A 17,170-nucleotide genomic window follows, 5' to 3' on the forward strand; every position below is an offset into this window, starting at 1 on the left:
GGGGAGGTAAAGGGGCAGTTGCCCTGGGTGCAAAATTGTTTGGGGCACAAAATTTCAACACCCAATGCTGCCTCAATACAGCTGCATGCTTCTGCTGCTGGGCTCAGTTGAGAACGGCTTTTCCATGTGAACCAGGAAATGACTTCTGCAGACAACAGAACGACTCTCTCTTTTTTTAATCTCTGTGGCTACAATCTCCTGTTTGATGCAGATGCCATTAGGCAGTTGAATGTGCATGTGTACTCTGTCCATTTCCCTCTTCCACACACATACCCCTCTGCACAGCCCCGAATATTGACAACCCACGCTACACCACTGCATACAACACGATGACCAAGGGTGACACAGTCCTGTGGCCACTTCTGAATCCAGATTGGAATGTATCTAAATACAGTGGTACCTCGGGTTACATACGCTTCAGGTTACAGACTCCGCTAACCCAGAAATATTGCTTCAGGTTAAAAACTTTGCTTCAGGATGAGAACAGAAATTGTGCTCCAGTGGCTCGGCAGCAGCAGGAGGCCCCATTAGCTAAAGTGGTGCTTCAGGTTAAGAACAGTTTCACGTCAAGTACGGACCTCCGGAACGAATTAAGTACTTAACCCGAGGTACCACTGTAACCCATTTCACCAGGAACTCTGTCCACCACTGTCCCCAAGAAAGGGGGTATTTGTGACTGCATAATTTTGCAGTTTTGGAAAGGCTGATGTAGAAATGGCTGAAGCACAAAGCTCTGATTAATGATACAGGAAGCAGAAAAAGGCAAAAACTCCTTTCACATAATTTGACATCACCCTTCCCCTAATTTTATTACAGCAGCTAGCACATTTGCATGAATGCAAGAGCATTGCTTGCTGTGAGCAGGATTTCTCCTGCTGCTTATTCCCCCTACTTGAAGTCCTCCTAATCCTCTTTCTGTGATAGCACAATTGGTTGCCATGGAGCTTATTATTATATTGTCACTAAGACCCTCTGAGAGGAGCAGAAACTTCTTTTGGATCTCGTCCTCAGCACTTTTTTTCCAGCGTGTACATTTGATGACTTAACCTTTCCTGCTTCCTCTGTTGTCATTTAAATGCCTTTAAAAAAAAACCAAAAAACTTCTACTGCATTCTGATGGGTGAGGGCAGATGGAGAGAGACACAAGAGAGGTAACTTGTTTTTAATAAACCAGCATCTAAAACCCACTTATCTGTGTGAATTTCAGTAGAACAGGGCAAGAGCCTGATCTTCATTGCTCATGTGCATATCCTTAGGTTTCTGGTCAATTTAGGATAGCTCTTTCTCCAATGTTGTCACTTACCATATGCAGGAAACATGTATGTAGGGATGTCAGAGAATTCTGATGAAACTAGAAATGGGGCAGAGATTGTCAGTGTTCACTTATTCATCTAATGTTTGGAATGGAAATCAATCCAGAGAATACAATTGATGTTCACTGTTCTTATTTTCAGTCTTCAAAGGATGTGCAATTTATTATGCTACTCCTCCAATTTTCATTGCATTGAAATGAATGGTGTGGACTTCATAATTAATTGCACAAAATTTCCCCATAGAGGACAGCAATTTGAATAGCATTGTTTTTGTCAGAAACTGAACTGCAGGGGAACGGAAACAGCTACCTGTGATGGATATGGAGCAGAACAGAAAATGTTATCTTCCTTCTTGTTTGTAGAGGAACAGTAAAATATGACATCCCTACACCACAGTCTGATGTGATACAGTCTGAAATGTTCCTGTTTCAGTATAATACCTAATATTGTACACTATAGAGAGAAGCTTTCACTGGGGGAACTAAAGGCGAGTTCTGGAATTCCGGATAATTCTGCCCTCATTCTCCTTCATAGTCCTCAAGTTATTTTTGGTCTCATTAGACAAAAATGACACAAGCAAAAAGTCTCTCCATGAGCTTCTTCACACATTGCACCTTTTCAGGTGCACACCTAAAGGTCTACTGCCAATCTGAAAAGCATATTTTTGATAGAATATATTGTAGAGGTGCAGAGAGTCAAGATTGTCTGTAGTTCTTTGCAGGGTAAAACAGATCCACTGCTGTGAAATGTCTGAAAAAGAACCTTACAGATACAAGAGCTAATATACAAAAGCTCCATCTGTATAGCGATTTGTAGAAAACTGTTGTCTGGAAACTTAAGATTCTGATGAAGAATTGCCACTATTTTTTCTTTTATTTTTGTCCCAGCCTTTTGCCAGTGACAAGGAAGAATGTAGTAGAAATATAATCTACATCACTGTAGATTAGATCCAGCACCCTGGTGCTCCTCTTTTCAATGCATAAGGTTTTATACTTTTCTCAGTAATCCAATTTACACACTTGATTTTGTCTGTGCACTTTGGTTTATCTTTATCCTTGTTGCATTCCAGCTCCATAATGGTTCTGATGTCTCTGTGACCAAACCTTCTGCACCAGAGTTCTGTGTCTGCTTCAATCTTTTGGTGCGTTTTTGCCACATTTGCATTCTCTGCTGAAATATGAGTCTCATAGACACCATTAATGCAACATGCCTTAGCATACAATTTGTCCTCTTTGGTTACTTTGCATCTACCATTTCCGAATTGTACAAAGAAACCTTTTCTGCCCCAGGTAGACATGATGATCATCTTGCAATTTAATTGTGGGACATATAGGACCCTTTCCACATGATTTCCCTTCAATTGATTGCTTAGTTTGCATGTTAATGTTCCTGAGTCTATACCAAAAATGATACCACCATTTGAATTTGAATCCTGCCAACCACTGATTGGTTCATATTTTCAATACTTCCAAAGAAACCTTTATCATAACTCATATGCTATGTACACCCTGAGTTTATTAACAAATTGCTTGATTTTGTTTCACAGCTGTTTACACATACACTCTTCTATTGCAAAATGAAATTGCTTTCTTTGTCCCATTCCCCTTATTTGGATTCCATTGTCCCCTGGGATGTGGTTGTTTAGATGAAGGAGACTTTGCTGGTTTAGAGGATTCACAAAATGTGGATATATGTCCCTCTTACATCTGAAACAAGTAACTCTTTCAGGTGGAGTTTTGGCTCTGCTCTTAGGGTGGAACGTATAGTTTGAAGCTTTGAGCTCCTCAGTCCTGGTTGGAGGAACTGCTTTCCTTTCAGTGCATTCCTCTCTTAAATGACCAGTTACATCAGGTAGAGTTGACTTTGGCTTGTCATCCATGAGTGGCAAATGTCTCAAACTTTGTTTCAAGTTACAGTGGTACCTCAGGTTAAGTACTTAATTCGTTCCGGAGGTCCGTTCTTAACCTGAAACTGTTCTTAACCTGAAGCACCACTTTAGCTAATGGGGCCTCCTGCAGCTGTCGTGCCACCGGAGCACAATTTCTTTTCTCATCCTGAAGCAAAGTTCTTAACCCGAGGTTATATTTCTGGGTTAGCGGAGTCTGTAGCCGGAAGCGTATGTAACCTGAGGTACCACTGTACTCCCAAAAGTAGAAAACTTTCTCAATAATAGCAAGGAACTGTGTCCCATGACTGTTACACTCTTTCTTGGACTCAAGCTTTAATTCAAATAATTCCTTCATCCAAGCTCCATGAGAACGCTTGCTTGTAAAGCCAAAGTCTTTCTGTAAACTGTCAATCATCTGAACAGATGTGTCACAATGGTTGCTGTGAAGTAGGTGGGAATCTGAAAGACTATCTATAATGACATGCACTGTTACATCATCCTTCTGTTCCTGTCTGCTTATTAATGCTGCATCATCTGTAGGTTTTTCTTGTGAAATGGAAAAGATAACCCTTTTTATTCCCAAAGTCACTTCCAATCTTCTCTTCCACTGGGTAAAGTTATTCTCTGTAAGTCTAAACATTGGGGGGGGGGCTATAAGCAGCAATGGGATTTTGGATATCCATTGTTAAAAGAAAGGGGACGGGAACAAAAAAGAATTTAAATTGTGGCAGTAAAATTGCCCAAAAATAAAAGATTGTCCTCAAAAATCTCCATCAGGGGAAAAAGACCCACTTTGGCCTTGATGGGTTGGGAAAGGAGGTGGGATAACTCAGAAGAATGAAAGAACAATAGAGCAGAAAGGCTTTGGTTAAAACCTCATGGCTTGGGAGACAGAATAAAAATATTTCTCTGCTTTTAAAACCAGGCTTTAAAAATTCATTTCAAAAGCTCTGTACAAAAAATATTCCCTGCTGAAATCTCAATGAAATTATTCCTTCCTGGGCCCCAAGCCCATGTTGATGGACAAAGGGGAAAAAAATAGGTAACAAAATGATAATTCCCTGGATGCCAAAATCCAGCTTTGGATCAAGTACTCTTTGGTGAGAGAACTTCTAGGCCTCTCTAGCTGATCTTCAGGGTTCTCCCCAGGCCACACACTCTCCTCAGCAACATTCCTCTTGAGTCTTACTTGAGTGTTTTTGTCTTGCTGGACTGCATCCTTGAACTCGGATGATACTTGCCTGGCTGAAGGAATGGGTGAGTTTGCAGAGAAACAAGCCCAGTGTGCAAAGGTAAAATGTACATCTGTTGCTCTCCCCACCATTGCTCTGCACTGTACAATCACCCTTTCTTCATTTCCCCTTACCACTTTGCTCGCTTCTGCAAATTTCAAACAAAGATGCTATCCATCAGCACCGAAGCTCAGGCTCTGCCTATGTGCAAAAACTTAATTGGCACAATAAAGCGAATGGAGCATCCTAATATGCAAAACTAATCCACTCCAGGTGCAATGGAAACTAGGGCAGGATTGCGTTGAATTGAAGGGAAAATGCTAAGACCTCTAGCATACTGTCAGCCTAGCCAAATGTGTGTTTCCTTTCATGGGAGGGAGGGAGAGAGAGAGAGAGAGAGAGAGAGAGAGAGAGAGAGAGAGAGAGGGAATCTGGATTTCACATATGTATAATCCAGTGTGGGCATGAGGCAAAAGTAGTGTGAATAATGTGAACTCAGCAACCCAGAATGATCACCTCTTTATTGCAGAGCTCAAGATTGCCACGCTTAATTACATTTTCTTAAAGACTAGCATAGTTGCAGAGCTATCTAAAAAGATGGTGCGGGGGCAAGAGGAAGAAGTAAAGGCTGACAAAGTGGTGTTTTTCCTTGTTGTATCTTTATTTCTGGGGAATTGATTAAAAAGAAAAAGAAAGAAAAATAGAGCCCATGAATACATATACAGCTCCAATGCTGGTATATGTGCCCCCCGTTTCAAGGGCATAACACAGGAATAGGAAGTTGATGATACTTTGGATTGATGCCTCCCCCTTATTACCCCAGCATGTCTCAAGCTGCCCCTAGCATGTCCCCAATTTGCGTATACCAACTTTGGAGCACAACATCCATAAGGCAAGGACCAGGGAGGTTTCCAAACCAGGAAGGAGCCTCATGAGATCAAATAACCTCCTAGTGAAGAAGAGATTGTTTCACTTTCATTAAGCAGTGGGTTATCTGAAATATTCTACAGTTTCTGGGATCCTTTCCCAGAATCCATTAGATCACAGGCCTCCTCTGGCATAAGATTTGGGATTTTTTTTGGGGGGGGGGAGTGGGGTTTGCATTCCAGAGCATACTTCTCCAGAAGTATAAAGTCTAATTCCTAGAGTGAAGGTCCATGTTGGAAGCAGGTGTCCTATGAGCTGGTTCTGAAATGGATTGCTCTAGGTCTCTCTAGCTCAGTGTTTCCCAACCTTGTGCCTCCAGCTGTTTTTGGACTACAATTCCCATCATCCCTTGCCACTGGTCTTGCTAGTCAGGGATGATGGGAGTTGTAGTTCAAAAACAGCTGGAGGCACAAGGTTGGGAAACACTGCTCTAGCTGGCCCTCAGGGCTCTCCCCATGCCACACACCCTCCTGATGAGTCTTACTTGAGTGTTTTTACCTGGTTGGACTGTGTACTTGAACTTTGATCATGCTTGCCCAGCAGGAAGATAGAGAACAAGCTGTTTCACAACCAGTCCATGGGATACATGCTTCCAGTGTGGACCTTCACTGTAGGACATTGTGGATTTCCCTAAAAGATATGTGGTTGGACAATGGGGCTGTGGTAGTATTCAGGGCCAACCCAATACCTTTGGGCACATAAGGCAAAATGGGAAGATGGGGTGAGTGTAGATAAACATTGGGTAAAAGGGAGGAACCAAACCAACCATACCTGATGATTGAAGTGGGAATCAAATGCAGTTGTGGTGGGTGGCGGGCGGTGGTTTGAATCACAGCTGGTGGGTGCAGAGTCCAGAGGCTAGCCCCTGCCATTTCCTCCCTAGGGGTAGGGAAGACCAGAAGTGCCTACTATTTGCTGAGGGGTCACTGTGGAGGCAGCATGGGTTGCCAAGGAAACAGCAGGTCCAAGGAGCAGAAAGTAGTAGCACCAGCAGCAATGCATTCCTTGGAATCCAGATACGCCATCCCCGAGGATCGTGCCAACTGAGGTGGTCGCCTCACCTTGCCTCATGGGTGGACCAGCCCTAGTAGTACTCCTTATGATTAATAGCTGCCAATTGTACTCAAGAACTTAATTTGAACTCCTAAGTCATATGTTATCATATATATATTTTTTTAAAATAAATAAAAAACATTCACAAGTGATACAACTATATTTTTTGCTTTTCTAAGAAGAGGTTCAAGATACTACTTAGGACTTGAAGTGAGTCTTCAACACTCCTCACAGATTTTTGGGAAGTTTTTATTCTGTTTCAGATTTCACACAGTAGGGTCTTCATTTGTAGACCCTTTATGTTTATATTTATATTTAATCAGGTAAATGATAGAACTGGAAGCTTCTGGCATCTCATTTGCAATATTTATGCAAGCCAGAGATAAAACACCCCACTGGGATTAAAAGAAGAAGAAGAAGCCAATTTTGTATAAGAAGAAAATAAGGAATTTAAGATTAAAATTCATCATTTTGATCACAGAAAACATATAATGGCTCATTCAAAGAACTAAATATGAACTTGGTCAGGAATTAAAGAAGGATTAATCATAGTTTTGTCTCATTAAATTGTTTTATTTAAAGGTCATTTTATAAATTATTGAAAAGACAGGCGCTGATAAGGTGTAGAGGAATCTGAACCACTGCAATTCAGAAAAGAAGTATGGTTTTAAAAACATACTGGTTGAATTTTATCAAAAAGATTACTCAAATTCATCAGTTAAAGGTTAGGGGTGCTGGACTACTTTCCCAGCCACACTAAAAACTAGTAAGTCTTACTTAAACTCTTTGTTTTGTGCACCCCAGCCAGCTAATTAAATTGTGTGTTCATTTATTTACAGGATCTGGAAATATCTTGCTATCTAAATCATATACATACTCCACAAATATGCGTGAGTTCATTCCAGTTTGCTTTTCAGTGGTTCAGAGAATATATTGAGCTTTTTACTCCCTGCCACTAAAAAAAATATTTAAAATAGCCATTAGAGTTCCACAACAATTTGAAAATTAGTAATAAAAACAAATGGATTTATGGTGAATGAAGGAGGGGTCATTTCTACATTCCCCTACATCAGTTTCATTTTATTCTTCACATTATAAGACTGGGTGTCCAACAATTTTTTTCTCTCTCTCCATCGTGAAAGAAAAAATGATAGCTTAGAGATCCATACAGTTTCAGACAATGAAGCTTATAAAAAAACAGAATAAGGGCTATATCCTGACACATGATAAAATTAGGATGTGGTAATCTCATTCCTGTGAAGAGAAATAACATTTTCTGCATTTTTCTCAAAGCAAAAATTATAGATGACATACAAACAAAACATACATCACAGTCTGTCCAAGACAAAGTAAGCTTTCCTTACATTTGAAAAAGAGGAAGCCTTATGACCTTGAATTCTGACAAGAGCAACCTAAAAGTAGGTCTGCCTCTGGAATAATATCTATTAATTAGCTTTTTTATTTTAAAAATGAAATTACTACAGAGCAGAAAGTCCTGGCTGTTTAATTGAGAATATAAAACTTCAGCTTGAAAATTGGTTTTGTGTCTCATTTACACAGGCATGCTTATGGCTTGTGTATTGCAACATTCTGAGATGACCGGTACACATAAGTGGTCTATCACAGATCTAACACCCTAGACAGAATTTTTGTAACAGTGCTGTGATCACATTTATCTCTGCCATGGATCAGTTCATGTACAGAGTGAGCAAGTGCAGTGTGTATATATGTATGTGTGTGTGTGTATATATATACACACACAAACACACACCCCTAGTCCTAGACAAATCAAGTGTTGTGAACTAACTTTTAGATGACCATCTAAAACACACTTACTAGGAAGTAGGGATGGAGAAATCTGTTGTTTTTGCTTCTCTTGTATTTTTTGTTTTCCATTCTTAAATTCAGTTCTCCACATTTTGCTGCAATTTGCGAGAAAAAACCCATCATGAAAATTCAGTGCGAATTTCTTCTAATAAGCATATTTTATAATGTGCATATTTTACAAGCAATTGCCTCTATATATAATTTTTTATGTTATCACCGATAAAAATATTCGTTTTAATGCATCACTTCCCCTAATACATAGGTTTTTTTTTTCTTAACACTGTTTGGAGAACTGCATCACAAATTTTGGAAGAAGTGTTTCAGTTCATATATTATTTTGGAAAGTGTGAAACTGATAGATTTAGCTTTAAATCTCAACTGACTTCAATTTGCCCTCTATCCCTTCTAGAGAATAAGCTCTACTGAGCACAATCGCTGAGACAATTATGCTGTTAGAGAAGAAGCCTCCCATTTTCCTATTGTTTTCCTATTGTGAATTTTCTATATTTTAGGACACTGTTCACCAGTCCTCTTTTAAGAGGCTGAATGTTCACTTGAGCCACACACACCCTTTATTTTCACTGCACCTTGTGACAATGCCATTTTTCATTTCTCAGTTGACATTTACTGCTTGTCAATGGATGTGGCCCTCTCTGTGTGTAAAACCTGGATCAAGTTGCCTCATTCTCAACCATGGGGAGAGGAGAAGATACAGAAGCTTCTGGAAATGTTTACCCTAGACATTGGGACTAGGGCACAATTCAGATTCATAATTAGAAAGAAGACTAGTATAACAATGGCATTATCTATCAAGTGAAGTTGTTGAGAACTGCTTGCTCAGGAATGTAAACAGAAAGAACAGCAGAGCTGCAATGGAATAACCTATCAAATGCATTAATTGAGGTCTGCTGGCTTAGATATTTTTAAAAGATAGACAATCTGTCATGGAGTGTTGGATTGGCTCTGCAGTGTGTTGAACACTGCCTTGCCCATCTCCCTCATCATGGCAAAGTGTCAATAACACTCGACATCAGGAAGCCCAGTGTGCAATGCTACTGTCCACATTGTTGTTGTTGTTGTTTAGTTGTTTAGTCGTGTCCAACTCTTCGAGACCCCATGGACCAGAGCATGCCAGGCACTTCTGTCTTCCACTGCCTCCCACAGTTTGGTCAAACTCATGCTGGTAGCTTCGAGAACACTATCCAACCATCTTGTCCTTTGTCGTCCCCTTCTCCTTGTGCCCTCCATCTTTCCCAACATCAGAGTCTTTTCCAAGGAGTCTTCTCTTCTCATGAAGTGGCCAAAGTATTGGAGCCTCAGTTTCACGATCTGTCCTTCCAGTGAGCACTCAGGGCTGATTTCCTTAAGAATGGATACGTTTGATCTTCTTGCAGTCCATGGGACTCTCAAGAGTCTCCTCCAGCACCATAATTCAAAAGCATCAATTCTTCAACGATCAGCCTTCTTTATGGTCCAGCTCTCACTTCCATACATCACTACTGGGAAAACCATGGCTTTTACCATACGGACCTTTGTTGGCAAAGTGATGCTTCTACTTTTAAAGATGTTTTCTAGGTTTGTCATTGCTTTTCTCCCAAGAAGCAGGCATCTTTTAATTTCGTGGCTGCTGTCACTGTCCACATTATTGTGTCAAAAATTCTATTGAAATCTTCGGAAAACCTTTCCAAGTAAGCATGACTAGGGTTTTATGTGTACATGCATGCAAACATTTTGAAGCATCTTTACCACATGAAAATGACTTGCAAATCATGAACCACAATACAAAAAAACCCCCAAACTTTAACATGTATTAAAACTGCTAATCCCCCTTCATGGATCACTGCCTTGTCGTGGCGAAGGGGCTTAAATAACTCAGAGAAGCTATGAGCTATGTCATGCCGGGCCATCCAAGATGGACAGGTCATAGTGGAGAGTTTTGACCAAACGTGATCCACCTGGAGGAGGAACCGGCAAGCCACTCCAGTATACCTGCCAAGAAAACTCCATGGACAAAGACAACAGGCATATAAAAGTTATGACACTGGAAGATGAGCCCCTCAGGTCGGAAGGTGTCCAACATGCTACTGAGGAAGAGTGGAGGACAAGTGCAAGTAGATTCAGAGCTAATGAAGCGGCTGGGCCAAAGCCGAAAGGACGTTCAGTTGCGGATATGCCTGGAAGCGAAAGGAAAGTCCAATGCTGTAAAGAAAAATATTGCATAGGAACCTGGAATGTAAGAACCATGAACCTTGGTAGGTTGGATGTGGTCAAAAATGAGACGGCAAGAATAAATATTGACATCCTGGGCATCAGTGAACTAAAATGGACAGGAATGGGCAAATTCAGTTCAGATGACCATCATATCTACTACTGTGGGCAAGAAACCCATAAAAGAAATGGAGTGGCCCTCATAGTCAACAAAAGTGTGGCGAAAGCTGTACTGGGATGCAATCTCAAAAATGATAGAATGATCTCGATACGAATCCAGGGCAGACCTTTTAACATCACAGTAATCCAAGTTTATGCACCAACCACTGGTGCTGAAGAAACTGAAATTGAGCAATTCTATGAAGACTTACAACACCTTATAGAAATGACACCAAAGAAGGATGTTCTTCTCATTTTAGGGGATTGGAATGCTAAAGTAGGGAATCAAGAGATAAAAGGAACAACTGGCAAGTTTGGCCTTAGAGAGCAAAATGAAGCAGGGCAAAGGCTAATAGAGTTCTGCCAAGAGAATAAGGGCAAAGGCTAATAGAGTTCTGCCAAGAGAAACACTCTTTTCCATCAACACAAGAAACGACTCTACACATGGACATCACCAGATGGGCAGCATCAAAATCAGATTGATTATATTCTCTGCAGCCAAAGATGGAGAAACTCTATACAGTCAGCAAAAACAAGACCTGGAGCTGACTGTGGCTCAGATCATCAGCTTCTTATAGCAAAATTCAAGCTTAAACTGAAGAAAGTAGGAAAAACCACTGGGCCGGTAAGATACAATCTAAGTCAAATCCCTTATGAATACACAGTGGAAGTAAGGAACAGGTTTAAGGATTTAGATTTGGTGGACAGAGTGCCTGAAGAACTATGGATGGAGGCTCGTAACATTATACAGGAGGCAGCAACAAAAACCATCCCAATGAAAAGGAAATGCAAAAAAGCAAAGTGGCTGTCCAATGAGGCCTTACAAATAGCGGGGGAGAGAAGGCAAGCAAAATACGAGGGAGATAGTGAAAGATACAGGAAATTGAATGCAGATTTCCAAAAAATAGCAAGGAGAGACAAGAAGGCCTTCTTAAACGAGCAATGCAAAGAAATAGAGGAAAACAACAGAATGGGAAAAACCAGAGATCTGTTCAAGAAAATTGGAGATATGAAAGGAACATTTTATACAAAGATTACCATATTAAAAGACAAAAGTGGAAAGGACCTAACAGAAGCAGAAGACATCAAGAAGAGGTGGCAAGAATACACAGAGGAACTATACCAGAAAGAAATGGATGTCTCGTATACCCCAGGTAGTGTGGTTGCCGACATTGAGCCAGACATCCTGGAGAGTGAAGTCAAATGGGCCTTAGAAAGCACTGCTAATAACAAGGCCAGTGGAAGTGATCATATTCCAGCTGAACTATTTAAAAATTTTAAAAGATGATGCTGTTAAGGTGCTACACTCAATATGCCAGCAAATTTGGAAAACTCATCAGTGGCCAGAGGATTGGAGAAGATCAGTCTACATCCCAATCCCAAAGAAGGGCAGTGCCAAAGAATGCTCCAACTACTGCACAATTGCACTGATTTCACACGCTAGAAGGTTATGCTTAAAATTCTACAAGGCAGGCTTAAGCAGTATGTGGACCGAGAACTCCCAGAAGTGCAAGCTGGATTTCGAAGGGGCAGAGGAACCAGAGACCAAATTGCAAACATGCGCTGGATTATGGAGAAAGCTAGAGAGTTCCAGAAAGACATCTACTTCTGCTTTATTGACTATGCAAAAGCCTTTGACTGTGTCAACCACAGCAAACTATGGCAAGTTCTTAAAGAAATGGGAGTGCCTGATCACCTCATCTGTCTCCTGAGAAATCTCTATGTGGGACAAGAAGCTACAGTTAGAACTGGATATGGAACAACTGATTGGTTCAAAATTGGGAAAGGAGTACGGCAAGGCTGTATATTGTCTCCCTGCTTATTTAACTTATATGCAGAATTCATCATGCGAAAGGCTGGGCTGGATGAATCCCAAGCCGGAATTAAGATCGCTGGAAGAAATATCAACAACCTCAGATATGCAGATGACACAACCTTGATGGCAGAAAGTGAGGAGGAATTAAAGAACCTTTTAATGAGGGTGAAAGAGGAGAGCGCAAAATATGGTCTGAAGCTCAACATCGAAAAAATGAAGATCATGGCCACTGGGCCCGTCACTTCCTGGCAAATAGAAGGGGAAGAAATGGAGGCAGTGAGAGATTTTACTTTCTTGGGCTCCATGATCACTGCAGATGGTGACAGCAGCCACGAAATTAAAAGACGCCTGCTCCTTGGGAGAAAGGCGATGGCAAACCTAGACAACATCTTAAAAAGCAGAGACATCACTTTGCCAACAAAGGTCCGTATTGTAAAAGCCATGGTTTTCCCAGTAGTGATGTATGGAAGTGAGAGCTGGACCATAAAGAAGGCTGATCGCCGAAGAATTGATGCTTTTGAATTATGGTGCTGGAGGAGACTCTTGAGAGTCCCATGGACTGCAAGAAGATCAAACCTATCCATTCTTAAGGAAATCAGCCCTGAGTGCTCACTGGAAGGACAGATCGTGAAGCTGAGGCTCCAATACTTTGGCCACTTCATGAGAAGAGAAGACTCCCTGGAAAAGACCCTGATGTTGGGAAAGATTGAGGGCACAAGAAGAAGGGGATAACAGAGGATGAGATGGTTAGACAGTGTTCTCAAAGCTACAAACATGAGTCTGACCAAACTGCGGGAGGCAGTGGAAGACAGGAGTGCCTGGCGTGCTCTGGTCCATGGGGTCACGAAGAGTCGGACACGACTAAATGACTAAACAACAACAAAAACTGCTAATCACAATGAAGCACCAGCAAAGTGAACAAAAAATTGACATCCTTTCTATAAGACTTTTATAAGTATATTCTGTAGCATGTGAGAGAAACTGTTGAGCAGGTTACCGTCAAGGAGGAGTTCTAGAGATAGGTTGCTTCAACATATATGCTGGCCGCTTGGATCTCAGAAAACCAGTAACATTACGAAATGTTACTGAAGTGAACCTGTTATAGGATTCTAGATCTTACTGCTGCTGTCCATGCCTCCTCAAATGAAGACACGGACAGCCTTATGAGAAAGGAAATCTACAGCAGGATGCATCACTCATTCAGAATCACCTAAAGCTTGCTCATCTTTGGGTGCATATACTTGTGAGCCATTATGAGCGAGCCATTGGTCCCTTTCCATCCTGATTATTTGAAATATGCATATGGGACTGAATAAGTGAGATGGATTGTGTGAATGGCTTGCCATTCCTTTCATTTGGCACTGAAGTATATCAAGTACAAACTCATAGAGCAATTTCCTCATGCACCATATGGCTGTGTAGTCCCATAGGGCCAATCTACTTTTTTCTTTTTTAAAAAAAGCAAGCCGGGTAAGTTAGTGTAGCAGCAGCACAGCTGTACATTAATATGAGAGTTCTCTTTTGTGGGGACTTCTGTGATTAGATCTTTAATAGACTGAGAAAAAGCCTTATATACACAAACGGAATGGCTAGATGGCAAAGGCAGAGATTTTTTAACCAAACCTTTGAAGTGAATCGAACCTTTGCCAGTTTGTTTGCTTCTAATATCAAGCAAAAATTAATGAAGGTGGTGTTTGCTGAACCATAATGCCATTTAGTGGATTCTTTTTAGCAAAAAAAAAGAGGGGGGGGGGATTGATTTTCCACAAATAAGAAATTGCAGCACACTGTGGTAGCATACATTTGAATGTAATGGAGTCTTTGATTAATGCCCTTTATTTATTTATTTCCCCACTTTCCGCTGTGAGTCATTTATATAAGCAGGACAGGGTGCTAATGAAACAGACGGGTATCAGTGGATATGTCCACCTATGGCTGTTGAAGTTGCTATTAAGATATTTCACTTGAGGTGGGGGGTGAACAGTGCATTGTCATGGTGATATGAATTTGCCCGATCTTGATTACTCTGGTTGAGTCTATCACTAAGGTTTTGTCTAAAGTGATGGCTGATATTTCTTTCTGAGTAGATAATTCACCTTCAGGAATGGCATCTGAAACAAGCAGTTTGTGAAGTGTGTGTGTGTGTGTGTGTGTGAGAGAGAGAGAGAGAGAGAGAGAGAGAGAGAGAGAAATATAGAAAGAGAGTGGGGCAAGGACTGGAACCAGCAGAGTTTGTGTGGCTAGAGTTATGTGACACAGAATATGAGAGGTGAGTATTAGCTCTCTACAGAGGCTGTAAAATCAGTGCCTTTTTTCTAAAAAAAATGTTTAGGGGTACTCTCATTTTCCTACTCATATTGAAATATTGCTCCTCGATGAGGCCAAACTTATATTGACAAAATGTTCGGGGGTTATGCGTACCCCTGTGTACCCCCCCCCAAAAAAAGCACTGTATATAATGAAGCAAATCAAAGTGAATCAGGTATTTTCTCCCTCTGAGTCAAAACACAGTACAGTTGTACCTTGGATCCTGAATAGCCTGCAAGTCAAATGTTTTGGCTCCAGAACGCCGCAACCCTGGAAATGACTGTTCTGGTTTGTGAACTATTTTGGGAAGCTGAACATCTGATGGAGCTTCAGTGGCTTCTGATTGGCTGCAGGAGCTTCCTGCAGCCAATCAGAAGCTGTGCTTTGGTTTCTGAATGTTTTGGAAGTCAAATGGAAATGGAGAATGTGTAACAACAGCATTCACAGTATTTTAAATGGGTTAATGACAGGTACTCAGAAACCGGGGCATTCTACTGATGTGGAATAGAATGTCCCTATTCATAGAGGTGTATTTCATATAGCAGGGGGGGGGGCAATCATGGGGCCCTTCAGATGTTTTTGATGATCTCAGGGTCCAGGTGGGTTCACATGAAATTCCATCAGCCCCAGCCAGGAGGGCCAATAACCAGATATCATGGGAAATGTATTTTGCAATATCTGGACGATTAGTTGTCCCTGTCATTATTTTATTTATTTAATTAATTTATGTACCACGTTATACCCAGAGGTCCCAGGATGGTTCACAGAAAAGATCACAATATATAAAATCAAAATGAAAACAATAACCCAATAACACACACACACGCACCAAAAGAGCCTCATTTTAAAAGGGGATAGGATGTTGATCAGGTCAACCAAAGGCCTGGTTAAAAAGGAACATTTTTGCCTGGTGCCTAAAGGTGTATAATAAAGGCACCAGGGGAACTTCTCTGGGCAGAGCATTCCACAGATGGGGAGCCACTGCAGAGAAGGCCCTGTTCTTGTGTTGCCACCCTCCGGATCTCTCGAGGAGGAGGCAAACGAAGGAGGGCCTCAGAAGATGATCTCAGGGTCCAGGTAGGTTCACATGAAAATAGGCAGTTCTTTAGCCAAAGCTATACAGAAAAATTCTAGGGGCAGCTCTGCCAAGTTTAGTTTTGTATACATTGTTTATTCCTGTATTGCAGGGGGGGTTGGACTACATTCCTGCAGTGCCCTCATGGTCCCTTCCAACTCTACAATTCTATGATCATGGCTACTGAACTAAGCCTACTTAAAACTATTCTTTATCGTTCCTCATGACTCAGTGGTTCCGAGAACCAGGACTGGGATGGAATGTTATTTTTTTAAAAAAATGAGCTGTAATTACACCTTCAGGCAGACAGAGGCATTGTAACCCAAGCCATGGAAGATTCCTTCTACAGGACTTGCTATAGGCTAAGAACAAAAATACCAAACAAAGAAAAAGGGTTTTTTTCATATTATCCTGCATGGAGAAGACCCAGCTAGGGAACCTGCTGAAGATCTGAAACAGTTTACACCATAAGCAAGATACAAGCAGAAACAGAAGCTGCCCTTTTCAACAATACTCATGAGGAATAATTTATTGCTTTAATGTTGCGTGGATTAAACTTTGTTTAGGAGCTGGAGGTGTATTTGAATATGGGAGTTACACTTCCCATGATGCACAGCGACATCCAGAACATTCCGACTGGCTCTGGGTTGCAAGGCAGAAACTGGTCTCTCCTTTCCACCCTCATGCCACAGACATGCAAAGATTTGTGGGGACAGCCATAATAAATCAATTTAAAGGATGCTCGTTTTATTTCATTACATTTACCAAACCACAGACAGTATTATAGGAGGCCTGTGCAGGTGACAGTCAGCCTTCCAGAGAGATCCTATAAGATCCATATACTGCATTATTCAAAGTCGGTTTATCCTCTTCCCAAACATTTTGCATTTCATGAATTTCAGGTGCTGACGCAAACTCCACCTGTCTCTATTTATTTTAGTAGCTGTGTGTCAACAGTCCTTTTAATAATTATATGCTAACAAACAAGCAAACAAAGCAAAACCCTCCACTAGACTAAATCCCACCAGCCCTACAAAAATTAGGTGAAACCCTTCAACCGTTGGTATACATCTAATTGTTTAATATTTGAAGCATGCCGAAACAAATGTCATTAAACTGTTACATTATACGAAACAAAAAAACAAATAATTCCCAGCAGCCCAGACAAACCTAGGTTGATTATAATCTACGAGCATACATATGAAATGTGTAACATTTGAAGCACACTGCACTGAACACTATCAAATTGTCAATTCAGAAATACAAAATGAAACCATTTAAATATATTCTAGGAGCCCAGGAAAAATTATGTTTGTCATTCATCAGAGTACAAGCAATCAAGCCTGAAGATTATTCATAGCATAC

This window comes from Podarcis erhardii (genome assembly GCF_964252035.2).
Source record: "Podarcis erhardii genome assembly, chromosome: 9".
Taxonomy (NCBI): domain Eukaryota; kingdom Metazoa; phylum Chordata; class Lepidosauria; order Squamata; family Lacertidae; genus Podarcis; species Podarcis erhardii.